At 35.2% G+C, this 13126-nt stretch overlaps 1 protein-coding gene across 1 annotated transcript in view; it reads left to right on the top strand.

Annotated features, from left to right (window-relative positions):
- Positions 1-1309: 1309 nt before the first annotated feature.
- LOC129733914 (cytochrome P450 306a1) overlaps positions 1310-13126 on the top strand; it is a 22179-nt gene continuing 10362 nt past the window's right edge. The window contains exon 1 of the mRNA XM_055695527.1: positions 1310-1512. The gene's annotated coding sequence lies outside the window, so the exon portion shown is untranslated. The remainder of the gene's footprint in view (positions 1513-13126) is intronic.

Raw genomic sequence — 13126 nt, 5'->3', positions numbered from 1 at the left:
CAGAAAAGGAGATATCATGACTCGTTCTTATGCGCTTTGATAAAGGCATTATTCTTGGTAATATCAAGAAATATATTAAATGTAGCTTTGACTGACTGTTCTCGATTTTGTAGCTGTGAGATGTGAACTAGTATTGGAATTGCTTAGAATGGAACAAAATTAAGCGCAATGGAGAAAAACAATGCAATTATTTTAGTTTTAAAATAAGTATTGTCAATTACAAATTTGATTTTTTTTGTGTTGTATCTAGTGAAATGTACACTGATGTTTGGTTCAATCACACTCGTTAAGCCGTTTTCCTTATTTCGATTTTATTATTGCAGAAGTTCAGCCGCATCTGGTTTGACAACAGAATGAATCTTTCCTTTCTCAGATCAAGTGTACGTATTTTTAAAGCTGGAGAGTATATCTAACATTTTTAGTTGCGTGGTACCAATTTACTGGAGTCTTATTTTATAAATTATGCAACAAATCTAGTTTTCACATTTCCAGTTTATAGTAAAAGAATTTGATTTAAAAAAATGATCAATTACCAACAATGATTTGCTAGTTAAGTTCGGAGATATTTTTACCCAACGTAATTGAATGAGATGACCATACGAATGGGTTGTTTGAAATAAGGCGTGAAAACCTTTGGGCCTGTACGTAACGTTCAAGAACAAAACCGTAACTCATCTTCAGAATTGACATTTTCGACACATGCAAGTAGTTTCTTAAGCAAATGTCGCTGGAACAGCATATATAGGAAGAGGGTCACAGCTCCGGGATCCCCTACACGTTACAATCGATTGTCACATGCAATGGTTGTATATACAGTATCAAATCGCTTCATACCACGTCAGTGAACTCCACTAATGTGCCAAAATATGTACTTTGTCGTACCAACAATACCAATCAAGTTGACGAAAACGAAATGATCTTGAAAAAGGATAAACTATTACATTCCATCCATGCACACAAAGCTAGCCAACACCTTGGATTCACGTTCTGCGAAGAGATTTGAATCAAAAGATTTCTATAACCAAAACGCTTCGCCGCCGCCTATTTGTGTACAGAGCTGAATGTCGGGACTGAAAGCGACTCTTCATACTAAAAGCCACTTTCAGTCAATATTTTGAGTGGCCGAAGAGAATAATTTTATTCTGCTTTTATAAAAGAATAACTAATAAAGTAAATTCTATCAAGCAGTATAACACGAACACATCGCGCTTTAAACTTATTTTCACGAAGTACCCAAAGATGTGTTGATGTGAGCACCAGATTCTAATAAGAATTCAATAGGAAATAAGCAAGAACACTATCAACATGTTTCGAAGATCGAAATGCTACAGAACTGTCAGGCATCGTTTTATTCCGTTCTTTCAATAAAATCAATTTGGTTCTATGATCTGAAAGTATAATAGCTTGATGATTCAAATACGTTAGAAGTGTTTTCAATATATTCTTCCAGTCGATGGTCATTCACGGACTTGTGCACTTTTAAAGTCTGTAGTGTTATCAGTTTATGACAAGGTAAGCGTTTTCTAGTATATCAGAGGTACACGAGTTGTTTGTAATGCTGTTGTTAGTGCTGTTTGCTATTTTCAATTTAATATACTTTTATAGTAATTGTTCTATAGCTCGTAGCATTAATTGGATAAACGAAGATTTTGTGTATTTTATCTCTTTGAAAGTGCCAGTGAGTCTTATGCTTTAAAATAGAGAACTTTCTCAACAATCTTTTCAATTGTTCTAAACACATTTTATGGGTAACTATAGTTATTCAGAACACGATTTTATTCGTCTCGCCATTCTGTGACATAATCATGAAGAGTGAGTCAAAAATGTATATTAATGCATGAAAATGCTATGTAGGAAGAAAGACGCGTTCCTGCGAATGATCTTGATTGGCCTTTTTTAGTTTAGCTTAGTCCATCAGGTTTTCAGCTAGGATATCACAAAAAATATTCGATCATTTCTTATTTGCATGAAACTTTGCACGCGCATTCGACTTATCACACTGAGTAATGTCTATCCGGTTGAAATCATTTTTATCGACTAGCGGCAATAGATTTTCCCCATACCGTACATTATACCTAACGTCGGTAGAATTGCGCTGTAGGAAAAAGAATAAAAGAAACACGAAACTGTTTCCGACTGATGACGATTCAAGCATTTATAATGCATACAAAAATATAAGCAAATGTAAAACGAAGTTCTTTAAAGTTATCCACGCCATCAAAATATATGTAATGGAAAAATGAGCCTTAGACTCAAGATTAACAGCGAAACCTGCCTCTGCTCAGTCTCACAATTCCCGGTTTTCTAAATCTGGATTTTATTGACATATACACGTTACCTTGCGAATTCGTCTCATTTTTACAACCTTCTGATTGAAGGGCTCGCCGATAAGTTACGCATATTCAATTTCAACAGGGCTAGTCTAAAAATGGTTATGTATGCTACATAAAGTGCGCGTAGGATTGGTATTATGCTTTTAGCGATAATTAACAACATTGTACATTGTAATGAGTGAAAATGTCAAAATACTCAAACTCATAACTTCATAACTTCATAACTTTTTTGTTTTGCATTTTAGCTTCATCAAGTTCCGACAGATTTTAATACGTATTGTCATATATTTTTCCAAGAGCCACAACTTTATTACCTACGACTTTGCTGAAGACACCATTTTAATCAAACAAACCATTTTCTGATATAGAAAATTTTATTCATTTTTGGATAGGCCTTTTTAAAAAAGCAGTTCTGGGTCTACATGAAGAACTGATATCATGAAATGACCTCTTTATCAAAAAGTAATAACTGTGCAAAGCCTTACCAACATCAGATATGACCGATGCTGACATCGATTTGTGAAGTAGCGTGGACTGTTTTCTTATCGTCATGTTGTCGAATGGTAAATTAGGTAATATCACAAAATCCAATAAGCCCGTAGTTGTTTCTAGAGAGCCACAAATTACTTGAGATAAAATACCCCATAGCCTTATTTCTTGTGAAGTGTACGTCTTACTGGACACGCTCTGATATATTGTATTTAGTGTCTGAAGAACCATTTTAAAGACCTTATTGGGTCGTAAAGCTATTCCAGTTTCTATACATCCTATGTCCGAACTATCATCCAACAGGTTTAGGGAGATTTCTTTTTTCATTATTTAAAAATCGAAGGATACCGATAAACATTTAAAAAAAATACGTTTTGCTCAGAAAATTGCACTCTTTTAGATGAAATACAAAAATTAGAAAACCGTGTAAAACTTTACAACCCATTCGGTTTTCGGCGAAGGCACTCTAAACCATACTTTTTACGTAACTCCGATAATTCTTAACGTCATTATGAATAATATCTTCGTTTTATTGGCTGCCATTATTTTTGAATGCAAATAGTAATTTTACTATTGGTCTCTCAATATATATTATCAATATAGTACATTTCGTAAATCAAGTTCAAAATACCTTGTATTACACATTTTTCATGATTTTTATCGCTCTCATACTTTTGATAGTAAAAAATAAAGGTATAAAAAAATACACCAAATCCATTAAATACTTGACAGTATTTGATGGATTTATTTATTACTCTAAATAACGAATTTTTGGTAGACAACACATAAACTCTACCAAACACAAACGTAACATTCAAACACATATAAACATACATTAACACATGCAAATAACAGGAAATAATTATGTTTCATATACACGCGAATTTTTTTATCGCGGTATAATCGAAACTGTACTGTACTCATATTGAGGCTGGACTTAATTATATATAAATTTTATATAGATTTGATTATAAATTTCACATTTTGATGCATTACATACGAAGTTACAGTAAAATTCTATACGGTGTTATGAGGCAGCTAGACCTTTCATTGACACTAATTTTGTGGAAATCGGTTCAGCCATTTCTGAGAAAAGTGAGTGAGTTCGAGTAGTTTTCAGAATATGTTTTTCTTTCCAAAGCTGGATTTCACATTTTTGAACATAACAGGCGAAGTAGAATTCTGATTGCAAAACAAATCAATTGGGTCTTATTTTATGAATTTATGGGATTTTATGAAAATCGGTTCAGCCATCTCTGAGCAAAATGAGTAAGATTAAATACTCTTCAGAACACGTTTCTGTCCATAACTTCAGAACCACGTTAAGGTTTTTTAAGGTGGCCCGTTCTTAAAGTCAATTTTGTTCAACTCGCTTGTGTAGTTTCTGAGATAATGAACTTTCGTGATTTTCACATTCCGTTAAATAACATACAAACTTAAAATCCGATTACAATAAAATTTATTGGGGTTTTATGGGGCCACTAGGCCTTTCTAGGAAAAAGGCAAAAACTCAAATGCGAACTTTTACTTAGCATATGGGGCAAAAGTACGCAGTTTTAGGGGCAACAGTTCGCACTGTATGAACAATGTATTTATCACTACCCTCAATGATGTTAGCCATTTCTTTTCTAATTTTGCACCGTTTTATTAGTTGCATTACAGCAGTGCCCCGAAACAATTTTGTTATTCCTGGAAATCCGGTTTTCTGAGGATATGTTCCGAAACTGAGGGGTTTTTTTGATTTTTTCTTTGAACAGAATATTACAATTATTGGTTAAATTGAACTTAGAGTTCAAAAAATTATTTCGACAGGCTGATTCTATGGTTTTGGGTGTTTTGGTGATATGCCCCGAAATAGGGATGGGAAACCTATCGGTAATTATCGATGGTATCGATATTTGCCGGCTATCGATATAATTCTTGAGCCTTCAACGTTATCTATAGTCTAGTTATTGATTTTTCCCTCGCATTCATACTCATACTCAACAATGATGCCAGAACCGAAAAATAAAATTGAACTTGCCATTGTTGAAAGCGACTTCGATGCTTGTTCGCTTACACGAAATCCTCTTTGAAATTGTTAGAAAATTGAGAGAAAATCATTCTCGCTCACTCTAACTCGCACGGACAACGACGAGATTTCGCATAAGTGCGAACTATGTGTGCGTATAAAGTTGTAAATATTGCTCCTGTCCACAACGGAGGCAACATTTTGTTGTTTTTCATTATCTGCCTCCAGCTGTCAAGCTATCGATAATTATCGATAGTATCAGGAAATTATCGATAATTATCGATGGTCTTTTTAGTCAATATTTTCCATCCCTACCCCGAAAACGGACCTTCCGGAATAGATTCTACTGGGACTTCTGGCAGCCATAGAAACAATTAAATTAATCAAGGTCAAATATCATCTAATATGATGCCCCAAGAAGATGATGCCCAGAGACCCAGAAACGACCCTAGACGCAATTTTAGATTTCAAAATGTTGGTTTCCGGTTTCCGAAGAACAATCATAATTAGTCGAATACCACCAAATATGAATATTTCCGGAGTCGGATTGATGCTGAGATCAACAATCAACTCCAGACGCTATTTTCAAATGCAAAATGGTGACTTCCGGTTTGCGGTAAAAATTGGCCAAATACCACCCCATATGAGTACTTACCAGCTGGTCTCGAGGTGCGATGCTGGCCTTACAAGCCAGCCGTTGTATGTTCGAGTCCCGGCTCGGAAGAGACTGTTAGTGTCAGTAAGATCGTAGCACTAGCCTCGCAATTGTCCTGTACACTTAACAGTCAGCTGCGAAGTCTGTGTATAGTAAACAGAAGGTCGAGTTCCGATACGGAATGTAAGCACCAAGGCTTTGCTTTTACCACCCCATATGAATAAATACTTTCGAAATCGGGAAGATGCCCAGGAACTTGAAAACGATACCAGACGCCATTTTGAATTCGAAGATGGTGACTTCCGGTTTCCGGTAAACATCCAAAATTGACCAAATATCACCTCATTTGAGTACTTTCGAAATCGGAATGATGCCAAGAGACCTGAAAATGACTCCAGACAAACCAGAAGTTACCATTTTGAATTTTCATATGGCGTTTGAAGTCGATCTCCGGTCTCAGGGCACCATTTTCATTACAGCAATACGTATATTGGGAGGTACTCGACCATTTTAGGTTGTTTTATAAAAACTGGAAGTCGCCGTCTTTCAACTGGCATCTGGGGCCATTTTATAGTCTGGGCATCATCCCGATTTCGGAAATACTGCCTAATATTTGGCCATTTTTTTGCTTTCCAGACACCGACAGGCGCCTTTTGGAATTCAAAATGGTGTCTGGAGTCGTTTTCTAGTCTCTGGGCATCATCTCGATTACGGAAATACACATATTGAGGAGTATTCGAACATTCTAGGTTGTTTTCTAGAAACCGGAAAACGCAATCTTGGAAATCAAAATGGAGTCCAGGCCGTTTTGCGATCTCTGAGCATCATCTCAAATGCAAATATACCTGTATTTGATGATATTTGACCTTGCTTTTTCATTGTTTCTATGACCACTGGAAGCCCCGGGGAAATCTGTTCCGCAAGGAACATTTTGAAAGTATATTACCAAAATCATTACCTTTTTTTTTTATTCTAATTATTATTAATAAAATAAAGGCCCAATCGCAGAGAGCATAACGGGGCCGGAATTTCTGTTGGAGTAGGGAAAAGCCTGCTTGAGTAGAATCAATAAATATTTCTGCTCAAACAGGCATAAAAACCCTCTCATCTTTTCATATATAACAATACAATTACAAATAAATAACAAATCACAGCACTTAAAACTAGAAAATCTTCAAAAATATGATTCTTGCAGCTTTAAGAGTCCAAAATAATGAATTCAGGAGCATTCACATTCTAGTTGAGCCCGTTGAGCACATAAAATCTGAAAAGAAAACAAAAATGTACTAAATAGGAACATCAATGAATTTAAGAAAGGAATATAGAAGACGCATATAAGGGAAATCTAAATTTGCTAAGACATCACGAACAGGGACATTAGGTTGCTTATTCCGAGCTTTAAGAGAATTTTCTAAATTCGATCTAGCTTCACGATATAACGGACATGACCAAACAACATGTTCAATATCGTGGTAACCCTCGCCACAGGTGCAAAGGTGATCCTCTGTGAGTCCTATACGACGAAGGTGAGCATTGAACCAGTAATGATTGGACATAAGCTGAGACATCACACAAATGAAATCACGACCTACGTCCAATTTCTGGAACCAAGGTCTTAAAGAAACTTTAGGAATAATGGAATGACACCATCTTCCTAGTTCCCCATTGTCCCAAGAATTTTGCCAGTTCATAAGCGACCCTCGACGTATAGAACCAAAAAATTCATTAAATTGAATAGGTTTTCATATATGTCACCATGTACCGTGCCGAACTTAGCTAATGAATCTGCCATCTCATTGCCCTCAATTAAAGAGTGAGAAGGGATCCATACTAATGTAACTTGTGATGCAATTTCGGATAAAGTACTCAAATGGTCGCGTATTCTATTGAAAAAATACGAAGAATTCTTTAAACTTTTTATCGATCGGAGAGCTTCAACAGCACTGAGGCTGTCCGTGAAGATGAAGTAATTGTCCATAGGTAAATTTTCAACAATACTCAATATGTATTGAATAGCAGCCAGTTCTGCGACGTAAACAGAAGCAGGGCTTTCGAGTTTGAAAGCGACGGATAAATTATTGTCATAAACACCGAAACCGGTAGATCCATTAAGAAAAGATCCATCAGTATAAAATGAATTATTACAGTTTATATTTTGATATTTTTCACGAAATAGATGTGGAATCTGTTGTATACGTAGTTGATCTGGGATACTACGAATTTCATTCAACATGGATGTATCAAAAAATAAGTTAGAATCAAAAGTATCTAATGAGTAAATATTATTTGAAGAATGTGATGCAGGGTTAAAATTTTGAGACTTGTAATTGAAATATACAGTCATGAAACGAGTTTGAAATTGAAGTTCCACAAGTCTTTCAAAGTTATTTATTATCATTGGGTTTAAAATTTCACTTTTCACAAGAATGCGATAAGCGATAATTAAGAAACGTTCTTTCAAGGGGAGAACGCCCGCTAATACTTCTAAACTCATTGTATGAGTTGAGTGCATACAACCTAAAGCAATGCGCAAACAGCGATACTGTATTCGTTCCAGTTTTATTATATGAATTTTTGCGACAGAACAAAAACAAAAACATCCGTATTCCAGTGCTGATAGAATTGTAGTTTGATAAAGTTTAATAAGGTCCCCTGGGTGCGCTCCCCACCATGAACCAGTTATTGTGCGCAAAAAGTTAACTCTTTGTTGACATTTTTGAATCAAATATCGAATATGACTTTTCCAAGTGCATTTTGAGTCAAACCAAACACCAAGATATTTGTGAACTAAAACTTGAGCTATGGGTTCTCCCACTAACATAAGTTGGAGCTGAGCTGGTTCATGTTTTCTAGAAAAAACCACGAATTCAGTTTTTTCAACTGAAAATTCTATACCTAATTGTATCGCCCAATTGGTTAAGTTGTTCAAGGTATCTTGTAAAGGTCTTTGTAAATCGGATGCCCTGGGACCTGTGGCAGAAATCACACTATCATCAGCAAATTGTCTAATACTACATGAATTTGCCAAACAGGCATCAATATCATTAACATAAAAATTGTAAAGTAGTGGACTTAAACATGAACCCTGTGGAAGACCCATGTAACTTAATCTAAACGCTGACAAACTACCATGAGAAAAGTGCATATGTTTTTCTGATAATAGATTGTATAAAAAATTATTGAATTTGGGAGGAAGTCCTTTTTGATGAAGTTTATCAGAAAGGACATTTATAGAAACAGAATCAAAGGCTCCTTCAATGTCTAGGAATACAGAAGCCATTTGTTCTTTTTGAGCAAATGCAAGCTGGATTTCTGTTGAAAGTAATGCAAGGCAGTCATTTGTTCCTTTAGTTCTACGAAAGCCAAACTGGGTATGTGATAATAAATTATTAATTTCGACCCAATGGTGTAAACGATATAAAATCATTTTTTCAAATAATTTACGAATACAGGAAAGCATCGCAATCGGACGATATGAATCATGATTAGAAGCAGGTTTTCCAGGTTTTGGATAGCAATTACCTTTACTTGTCTCCAGTCATGTGCAATGATGTTTAATTAAAAAAAAATGTTGTATAAATCTAACAACAGTTTTTTAGCATTGTCAGGTAAATTTTTCAGTAAGTGAAATTTAATTTTATCTAGACCAGGAGCATTATTATTGCAAGTAAGAACGGCAGTAGATAGTTCGGTAATTGAAAATGGTAGTTCCATTACTGATTGTTCAGAAAAAACATCACGAGTAATTTTTTGAGCAGAAACAGTGTCTGGACAAACTTTTTTTGCGAAATTTAATATCCATTGATTTGAATATTCTTCATTTTTATTAGCCACAACTCGATTTCTCATTCTTCTAGCAGTGTTCCAAAGAGTACTCATGGATGTTTCTCTAGAAAGCTCATTAACAAAAGGTCGCCAATAACTACGTTTTTTGGCTTTGATCAAGTTGTTGAACATGGATTCTAGCTTTGTATATCGTACAAAGTCTTTTCCTTTTTTCCGAAAAACCTTATACACCCTAGATTTTTTAATGTAAATTTTTGAGCACTCTTTGTCCCACCAAGGAGTAGGAGGTCGTCTTTTAGTTGAAACGCCAAGATATTGTTTCTTTTGGGCTAGTATTGCGGAATTCAAAATTAAACCCGCAAATAAATCATATTTTTCAAGTAGCGGAAGGTGTTGTACTGCCTCTAGAGCTTCTGTAATTTTTGTTTTATAAATTTCCCAATTAATATTTAATGTAAGGTCATACGGAATGTCAACTGATGGAGTAATTTTTGGCCCTTTGTTAATTGAAATTAAAATTGGTAAATGATCACTACCATGAGGATCGCAAACAACCTTCCAGGTGCAATCTAATCGCAATGACGTTGAACATAATGATAAATCTAATGCGCTTGGACGAGTCGGTGGTTTCGGAACACGTGTCATGTCTCCACTGTTTAAAACAGTCATATTGAAATTGTCACAAAGATTATATAGCAAGGTGGAGCGATTATCGTTGTAAGATGAACCCCAAGCTACACCATGTGAGTTAAAATCTCCCAATATTAAACGCGGTGAGGGTAGAAGTTCAAAAATGTCAGAGAGCATTCGTTGTCTGATTAGTGCTTTAGGAGGGATATATACAGAAGCAATGCAGAGATCTTTGTCATGTATTTTAATTTGACAAGCTACAGACTCGATGCCTTGAATTGAAGGTAAGTTAATTTTATAAAAAGAATAACATTTTTTTATCCCTAAAAGTACACCTCCATAAGGAGCATCTCGGTCTAATCGTATGATATTGTGATTATTGAAATTGAGATTGATATCTGAAGTGAGCCATGTTTCACAAATAGAAAACACATCACATTTCAAATTATTAATCATAGCTTTAAACGAATCTAGTTTTGGTATGATACTCCTGCAATTCCATTGTAAAACATGTATAAAATCATTAGTTTCGGACGATAAGTTAGTCATCGAAGGATATTAATGTTGAAATGAGGGGCCATTGAAAGGTAAGCTGCTTTAAAAATGTTTTGAAAACAGGGAGTAGTGAAAGAATAATTTTTTAAGAGGGTCCGGTATGTTTAATGATTCAAGGATCCAATTTATTACACTAGATATTTCAGAATTCCTGATTTTGTTTGATTAACTGAAGGTGTGAATGAGTTATTACAGTTTTTGGGTGATAGTGGTGGGAATTCTTGTGTTGAATTTAGGTTTAAAATTATAGGAGGAGTTTGATTCAAATTTTCAACATCATGATTGGATTTGGGAATATTAACTTTTTTATTAAGTGTTATTTTAGGACCTTTGTTGGGAAGTTTCGGAGGAGAAAGATTTTTTCTTTTTCTAGACCCACCAGGATTAGAAAAAGAAGGACCAGCAAGAGGAATGTCACAGTCTGTCTCATCAGAGGACAATAAATCATAAATATTTGAAGAAATGAGAGTACTTGCTTCGGATTTTTTGAGGAGATAAGAATAATTACGTTTAGAGTGGTCTTTAAGAGACCGTTTCATTTTATTTTTATGATGAATGTACAATGAACATTTCGTTAGTTCATGTTGATTTTCACCACAATAATAACAATTATTATTCTCTTGATTGCAAGATTCATCAAGATGATTCCCCTCACATTTGCCGCATCGGCTTTTATTGCAACAGTAGGCAGAAGTATGGCCTAGCTGTTTGCAATTGATGCAGTTCATGACTCGTGGAATATATAGGCGAATAGGCACGAGGATATTGTGAATGGAGATGTGAGATGGTAAAGCAGATCCGGCAAAAGTGACACGGAATGAATCTGAAGGGGAATATATTTTCTTTTCTTCTACAAAGGATACGGATCTCAATTGTTGACAATCGAGAATTTTAACCGATGAAATTAAAGAGTTTTTGAAATACCCAAGTCCGTCTTTTAAAAGACATTCACTGGATAAGTTGGAATCGGTTACAACACCGTCAATTTCTACATCTCGTGCGGGAACACAAACATGATATTCCCTGGTAAGAAATTCTGATGTAGCAATTTTATTAGCTTGAATAAGGTCTGTAGCCACAACTCTCAACTTGTTGGGCCTGACCTTAGAAGTTTCAGTGATGGACTTGAAATGAGACTCTAAGTCCTTGTATATCTGAATAATGTTTAAGGGCTTTGATTTAGGCCCTATTTTAGGTCGGAAATAAATAATGAATGAACCAGTCGATCCGTCTGGATAAAGTTTAACGCGCGGGGGAATTGAGGCAACAGAGGATAGAGGGTCAGGAGGTTTTGGAGTGGCGGGAACAGGATCGTTCAAATTTTTCTCATCCACTTCCATTGTGTGTAATACACACTATGGCAGGGCAACAAAATATGGAAATAGATTATAAATAAATGAATGAGGTCTTATACTTAGCTGTTTTAAAGTTACAGAATTCTTGATTTCTATATAGCTTGATGAACTTGAGTTGTTCCTAATCTCTTGTAATCATCAAACCCCTGGAGAACTTTGAACAGGGGATCACTTGAAATATTCAAACTCCTCAAAAACTCTGGTCACGGTATCCTGCAGAACTGCAAATCCTGTTATTTCCGATATTGAATAATACTTTAGATCTGAAATTATAAGAAAATTTAATGACGGTAGCAGCTGTAAATAAATGCGACACTTCCCAAGCGAAGGTTGCTGAGCTTATATGAAAATCATTACCTTCGTATTTTTTTAACTGAAAAATAAATTTACGCAATTTAACTGTAAGCATAAGTTTCTTTAGGGGTATATTTAGTTTTGCAGATCGGCTCATTTTTTTCTGAGTTTGTGTGGTGATGTTTAAAATATATGAATGACTCTCAAGTGGTTTTTAGGTATTTTTTTTTTATAAAAATGAGGAAAAAGTATCGATTCGATTATATACAACATGCTTCAATAATCTGTGTTCTGTCGATTTGTGTCCTAAAGTGGTCCCCGTGGCTCTGTGATTAGCGATGTCGGTCGGCTATCTCTTCCACACGGTTGTGAAATCGGGTTCGATTCCCGATCGAGTCGAGGATCTTTTCGTATTGAAATTTTCTTGACTCAGCACTGGGGCACGGTGTATCGTTGTACTTATCCTACACAAATGTGCCAAAAAACAAAATCGATAACGAATTCCCTCAACCAATCAGTTGATCGAGACCGCTTTTAGCCCCAAGGCTAAGCGTGCGATATTGTTGTGTTGTCGATTTGTGTCCAAATTTCTGATAGTGTTATATGGCATGTTGTCAACTCCAATATCGCAGAACTTTTTTGAATTTTACTATAATGAACGTTTTTTTCCCAACTCAGAAATGTTTGTCATTGTAGTAATATGACATTAAACCAATAAATTACACTAAAGCATTTTTTACGCGGGGGATACGTAACGCGTAACGTAATCTGCGTAAAAAAACGAGTAAATTATAAAATCCGTGTAAAAACCGCAAAAACCCGGAATCTGCCGAAAAACCTAAATTTTTCCACCTAGCGGTCAGACCTAGCCTTTCTCATTCAAACATATTATTTGTAAAAATAGATTCACATGAACGCTTCAATCCAATAAAAGAATATTCACACCTTGAGTTCTAATATATTTATGTTGTAATTGAAGTATAAAATATGAAATTTGACGTAATGTTTTTTTTGTTAG

This window comes from Wyeomyia smithii, chromosome 1, assembly GCF_029784165.1.
Source record: "Wyeomyia smithii strain HCP4-BCI-WySm-NY-G18 chromosome 1, ASM2978416v1, whole genome shotgun sequence".
NCBI lineage: Eukaryota > Metazoa > Arthropoda > Insecta > Diptera > Culicidae > Wyeomyia > Wyeomyia smithii.
The sequence above is the reverse complement of the archived record's forward strand: the minus strand, read 5'-3'. Positions and strand labels throughout refer to the sequence as shown.